The sequence below is a fragment of the Cibotium barometz genome, chromosome 64 (genome assembly GCF_041138505.1).
Source record: "Cibotium barometz isolate CiBa-2024 chromosome 64, ASM4113850v1, whole genome shotgun sequence".
In the NCBI taxonomy this organism is placed as follows: Eukaryota; Viridiplantae; Streptophyta; class Polypodiopsida; order Cyatheales; family Cibotiaceae; genus Cibotium; species Cibotium barometz.
Window position 1 is genome coordinate 19,575,362 of NC_141109.1, and position 7,184 is coordinate 19,582,545.

Sequence of the window (7,184 nt, forward strand, 5' to 3'; positions counted from 1 at the left end):
TCATGCATAGAAGTATGCATAAAGGAAAATTTTTATATCAAAAGTGTTACTTTTATCATTTTTAATTTTCATGCATAAAAGTATGCATAAAAGAAAATTTTTATATCAAAAGTGTTACTTTTATCATTTTTAATTTTCATGCATAGAAGTATGCATAAAGGAAAATTTTTATATCAAAAGTGTTACTTTTATCATTTTTAATTTTCATGCATAAAAGTATACATAAAAGAAAATTTTTATATCAAAAGTGTTACTTTTATCATTTTTAATTTTCATGCATAGAAGTATGCATAAAGGAAAATTTTTATATCAAAAGTGTTACTTTTATCATTTTTAATTTTCATGCATAGAAGTATGCATAAAGGAAAAATTTTTATATCAAAAGTGTTACTTTTATCATATTGGATTTCATGCATATAGGTATGCATAAAAGATATTCTTTTTATACTAAAAGTGTGATTTTCCTCATAAATGGATTTTATGCTTAACTTAGATGCATAAGAGAAATTCTTTTATTCTAAAAGTATAATTCCCTACCAAATTGAAATTATGCATAAGAAGATGCATAAAAGATTGATTTTAATTTCGAAAGTGTTAGTCTCCTTAAATGGAATTATAAATAAATGTGTAGAGAAATCTTATATCAAATATAAGAATTCTCTTTTTAAAAAAAAGATATGAAATGTGATAAGAGGTGTATGAGATGTGATAAGAATTGATAAGATGCGTATGGAAAGTGATAGGATGTGATAAGAGGTGTATGAGATGTGATAAGAATTGATAAGATGCGTATGGAAAGTGATAGGATGTGATAAGAGGTGTATGAGATGTAAAAAGATGTGATAAGATGTGTATGAGATGTGATAAGATTTGATAAGATGCGTATGGAAAGTGATAGGATGTGATAAGAGGTGTATGAGATGTAAAAAGATGTGATAAGATGTGTATGAGATGTGATAGAATGTGTTAAGATGAGTTAGGATGTGTTAAGATGTATATGGGATGTGTTAGGACGAGAATGGATGTAATATGGTTGTATGAATGTGATGTGGATGTATACATGTAGATGTATATGTATGAATGTGAATGTTGATGTGGATGTGGATGTATGGATGTAGATACGGATGTGTATGTATGTATGTAGATGTATATGTATGAATGTGAATGTTGATGTGGATGTGAATGTATGGATGTAGATACGGATGTGGATGTATGTATGTGAATGTGGATGTATGAATGAGGATGCGAAAATGGATGTATACATGTGAATGTGGATGTATGAATATGAATGTGGATGTGTGGATGTGGAAATGGAGGTATGGATGTATGAATGTAGATGTGGATGTATGCATGTAGATGCGTATGTATGAATGTGAAATTGGATGTATGATGTGGACGTACAAACATGGATATGTATGTAGAATAATGAATATGAAGATGTATGTGAGATAATGTAGTCTATATGAGTGAATGGATGAGAACGAGTACACACTGAATGGAATGTGGAATAAGTAATGTGGTCCGAGAGTGGATAATATGGAAAGACAAGAGTTCGATTTAGAAACTGTATTTTGTGACTGTTTGTAAATGACTGTTTTATGTCATGAATGCTGGGGAAGCATTTTGACCGTCTTGTGGAATTAAGGTCATGAAGACCTAACTGTTAAAGTTGCAACTGCTGACGGAGAGTCAATGGAGGACGTCTCGCGTAGCAAGGTCGATCGAGGTCTTGACCAGCCTCGACTCGATTTAAATGGTGAGCTTCCGGTACGGTGGATGAGGGACCAAGGAAGCGGCCTATGAGTGAAGCGCTAGGTCACCTGCGAAGGATCCTAGAGGGTGCTGACCATACGGTGCTCGGGCTCTGGGTCGCCGAAGATACCCACACGTGCGTCGTGGAAGATATTGGAATAAGGAGTAAGAGTTGTTTTCTGAAACCGGGCATGGATCTGGTTGATTGACCTTGCTGGTCCTCAACAGATGAGTCCATGGCTCTTTTATATGGATCTGTGGGTTGATCTTGCTGATCTTCCACGGAGACTCCATTCTATTATATGAATATATTGCCGGATACTATGAGCTAGGAACCATGGAAAAGGCCCCTGAGAGAACAGGTGGTGAGCGTTTTGGTTGCCAATGATGCCATAAGTATACCGATGAAAGAATGATTGGAAATAAGGATTCAACCAGAGACTTTGAGGATTGTCATCAGTGACATAATGGTTTTATTAAAGGATTGTTTTAAAGCTAGTTGATGCTAAGAAAAAGGCAATTTCATATTGGGTGTGTAAGTGGTATGACTAGTTTTATGTTTGCATGAACTTCCGGCTAGGGGGCCTTGGAACTCTTTTCCTTGGTACCCGGGACAAAACCTAACCAAATTCCAAATTGGATCCCATCACTACAGTGGTTGGGCGGTTGGCTAACCCATGGGATCGGATGGGGTTAGGCTGGACTGATGGATCCGTAAATCGAGATTTAATTTCTATTATTACGATAGATGAAGTAAATCCCGGATAGAAATTGTTCTATGGATAGGAATCAACGGCTGTGCCTCTTGATGGGGAAAAAAGCGTTGATCCCAATGATCCAAGTGCAAGTTCTTCCTTGATTTGACCAAGTACCGTTACAGGTGCAGTCAGATCAGTTTGATCAGTAATGATCTTGACTACGTTAGAGTAAAGAGTTATCCTGGTGGAATCGCCCGTGCTTTCCGGGTAAAGGAAGTTTTTCCGGTTTCGGTTTTGGACAAACCGACGGATTAGTCTCTTGTCCGGATATCCGTGGGCGAGGCCCCGAGTGTGGGACCCCTGTCTCGCGCGAGAAGTGCTACTTCCGCTGCTAGTACCCCGAATCTGTTGCTCGGTGGGAACAGGGATCTTACAAATTGTATTGAAATTATTATCTTTAATGAATTGGGTTCTTGGGCAACTCTATTCTAGAAGACTAGGCCAGCGGCTATGGCTTGCATGGATGAGGAAAAAAGCGTTGCCTCTAGAAATCAAGTCTAGTAGTTACCTAATTTATGATCAATTACCCTATGGGTGATTTGATTTTTAGAAGATCACGCTCCCCTGTGGGATAGGACTAGGTCTTATTTATGAATCGTATCCTTGAATCTCTACATGGTCAAGGTGTCGATTAATAGGACTAGGTCTTATTTATGAATCGTATCCTTGAATCTCTACATGGTCAAGGTGTCGATTAATAGGAAATTTTTTGCAAGTTAAGACTTGGTGGACTATCTTAAGTGTTTCCCTATTTTAGAAGGGGGGAACCTTATAATTGGTATCAGAGCCAATCTTAGCTCCAAGGAATTGCCATTTAAGGACTGTTTTGCAATAAATGTTTTACCTAACATAATGCTAATTAATAAAAACATCCTACTAAAACAAACAAGTGGAATTGATGTTTGAATGATTGTTTAAATGATTCGTTGGATTGAAAAGTTGAAGATGATCCATTTATTTTGTTTTGTCGGTACCCCCAGGGCCGACACCTCTGTGACTATAGATGAGATTCGCATACCTCAGGATCGCTGGGTGTATGACCAAACAAGTGATGCAAGTCTTACCTGCTCACAGAGTAGCTGTGTTGGGACCTACCCCAATCCAGAGTCTACCACCCTTACCATCAGTTTTTAGAGTCTTAGAAACTACAGTAGAACCCCAATATTTCACCTATGTGGACCGCTGTACCCTTATGTCATAGTCAAGCTTAGGAATTTCCCTTGATGGCAAATAAGACTAATTATATTAGTCTCAGATCTTTGTAATAAAACTCGTCCTTGTAAATATTTAGAAATAAAATGATTTCTATGTTTTACTCTTCAAAATAAGCGTTGTGCAAATATATATCTTGTAATCTTAAAATTGTTTTTACAATGATGGCCAGGACGATCACCCTCCACTTCCCAGTGCGCTTTACACTGATATCCAGGAGAAGAAGCTCTTGCTCAAGCAAATGCAACCTCCCTCCTTTAAAGGAGAAGGTTCAAAGATTGAGAAGGATGCTGAAGTCTGGATTGAAGCGATGGACGATTATTTCTCTACCGCCGGTACAGGAGTAGCAAATCAGTCTATGCTTGCATGGTTTCGCCTCATCGGAGATGCTAAACTCTGGTGGAAACAGTGGTGCCGTGACAAGGGAGTCACCGAGCATTCTCAAACGTGGGAAGACATCAAGCAGGGGCCGTGAAGGAAAGATATCTTCCCCCTTCCCATGAATCCATAAAGATTCTTGGGATGGATTGGTTAATTGCAAAGCTAGCATTCATTGTCACTAGGGGAGTATCACTTTTTAAAATGAGCATGGCCAAGTAATATCCGTTCAGGGCATAACATAACCTAAATCTAGGGTAGTCAAGGCAAAACATCTTCTCAAGGGAACACGTAAGGGTCAGCAAGTTTTCTTAGCCAAGCTCAACAAAACCATTGAACCTAGTAAGGAGACAGAACCCTCTTGGCTCCAAGAATTCTCTGACATCTTCCCTGACAAGCTTACAGGCCTACCGCCTCCTCGAATCATGAAATTGAGATGATCCCTAGGACTCAACCCGTCTCAAAAACGCGCCCTATAAAATGTCCCTTCCTGAAGCCATTGAACTTAAAGAGCAACTTTCCCAACTCATTGAGCAAGGATTCGTACACCCCAGTAGCTCTCCTTGGGGGGCACCTGTTCTTTTCCAAAAAAAGAAGGACGGAACTCTCTGCCTCTGCATAGATTATCGAGGGCTGAATCAAGTCACTGTCAAGAATAAGTATGCTATCCCTCCCATCAACGAACTTCTTGACAGGCTTCATGGGGCCAAAGTCTTCTCAAAAATAGATTTGAGATCTGGTTACTATCAGATCATCAAAGTCGAGGAAGCAGATATACCCAAGACAGCCTTCAGTACCGGTTATAACCACTATGAGTTTACTGTAACCTCATTCGGGTTAACCAATGCTCCTGCAACCTTCAACCGCCTAATGCAAGATATATTCCATCCTTACTTGGATGAATTTCTGCTTGTTTTCTTTGATGACATCTTAATCTACTCCAAATCAATGGAAGAGCATGAGGAGCATGTGCGTAGAGTTCTACAATTGTTGTGGAGACACAAACTCTATGCCAAGAAGAGCAAATGTACCTTCTTTACTCATCAAATCGAGTATCTTGGGTTCATCGTCTTCAAAGATGGCATTTCAATAGTTCTCGCCAATGTCAAAGATATTCTAGAGTGGCCATCCCCTTAATTAGTTCATGAAGTTCGTGGGTTTTTGGGAATCACGGGATGGTATAGGATTTTTATTAAAGATTATGCCTTGGTAGTTGCACCTTTGACGGATCTTCTCTCAAGAAGTATTGCAAAATAGTGTGGCTGCCAATCCATCAAAACAGCTTTGATCAGCTCAAGGCATTATTACTTTTGCCCCAGTCCTGAAACTTCCTGATTTCACCACAAGTGGTTACTGATGCCAGTAGTCTAGCACTTGGTGGTGTCCTCCATGAAGCTCATGATAGTCCTAGTGCGGGACACCCAGGCTATGCAAAAATATTCAATGCCGTAACCAGGAGCTTTCATTAGGCAAGCTTGAAAAATGATGTCCTTCGGTACTTGAAGCGATGTCTCTCTCATGCCAAAGGATCAAAGCTAAAAGGGTCAAAGCTGAAAGGGTCAAGATGCCTGGGAAACTTCAACCCTTGGATATTCCCCAAATGAAGTGGGAGTGCATTAGTATGGATTTTGTCACAAGTCTCCCCATTGTTCAAGCAGGATATGACTCCATTCTGGTAGTAGTGGACTTACCTACCAAAGTAGCTCACCTTATACCAGCAAAGAAGACCTTCAAAGCTTCTGATGTTGCTAGAATATTCATCAAGGAAGTCCTCAAACTTCATGGTCTCCCAAAAAGGATAGTAAGTGACCGGGATTTTGACTTCACTTCAAAGTGCCTATAAACTCCAACTCCAACTCTGGTAGAATTTGCCTACAATGCATCTTATCATCAGAGCATAGGAATGTCACCATTCAAAGCACTCTCTATGGGCAAGAATGCTTGTTTCCTCTAAATTTCTCTGATCCAGGAAAATGCTCGAAGAGATGGAGGAACAAACCAAGGCAATCCAAAAGGATATTAAAGCTGCCCAAGATGGATAAAAGCATTATGCTGACACCAAGAGGTCTGAAAGGATCTTCAAGGAAGGAGACAAAGTTCTTCTATGAGTGCTACCCAAACGAAGTTCTCTATCACTTGGGAAATATAAGAAGCTCAGCCCTAGGTATTGTGGTCCCTATACAGTTATCAAGCCTTTAGGTAAAAGTGCCTACAAACTCCAACTCCCAGCCAATATCAAAGTCCACAATGTATTTCATGTAAGTTTGTTAAAACCTTATGTACCCAGTCTTGATCATTAACCTACTCAAGGAGTCCTTGAATTACAGCCCAATAGCATCATAGATTCTAGGGAAAGGTAACTCCAAAATAGAACTCTTGTAGAACATTTAGTACAGTGGAAAGATTACCCTGAAGAGGATGCAACTTGGGAAGATGAAGCTACACTCTTAAAGGATTATCCCCAATTCATGATGAGTCATCTTGATTTCTTTAAGGGGGGAAGGATGTAACATACCCATCTTCACTAATAAAGAAATGTCTTGTAATAGATAAATTTATGAGTTTTTATGGTATAAAAATCAATAATTTTATTAAATGAGTCATTTCTACTTAGAGTCTTTAAATTTTGAGCCCAATTTTGGAATTTATGCGTGATTTTATCCTAATATAGGATTTTACAGCATCTAAAACGGACACCGAATCAAGCTTATACGTAAATTTCAGTCATTTTTAGTTAAAAAGCGATGACCTTTAAACCTTAATAAATGCATGACCGAGCGTCCGATTGACGAATGGTCTGCACCCCAACGACTAGGAGAACCTCTCGGATCAAAAAAAGAATTACCTCTCGGGCGCAGTCTGGTACGCAAATCGAGACCGACGCTCCAAATTTGGGAACCTTGCCCCAAAATTTGGACCGTACACACTTACCTGGGTACCCGTATGATAGCTGCACAAGAACCAAAGGACGGTCGCCCACTATGTGGTCCACACGTACCGCTACTTGGACACCCACCATAATGTCCCAGACCAGATAAGGTACATGCGTACCACTCCTTTCCCTGTTAACCGACGGCATATCTT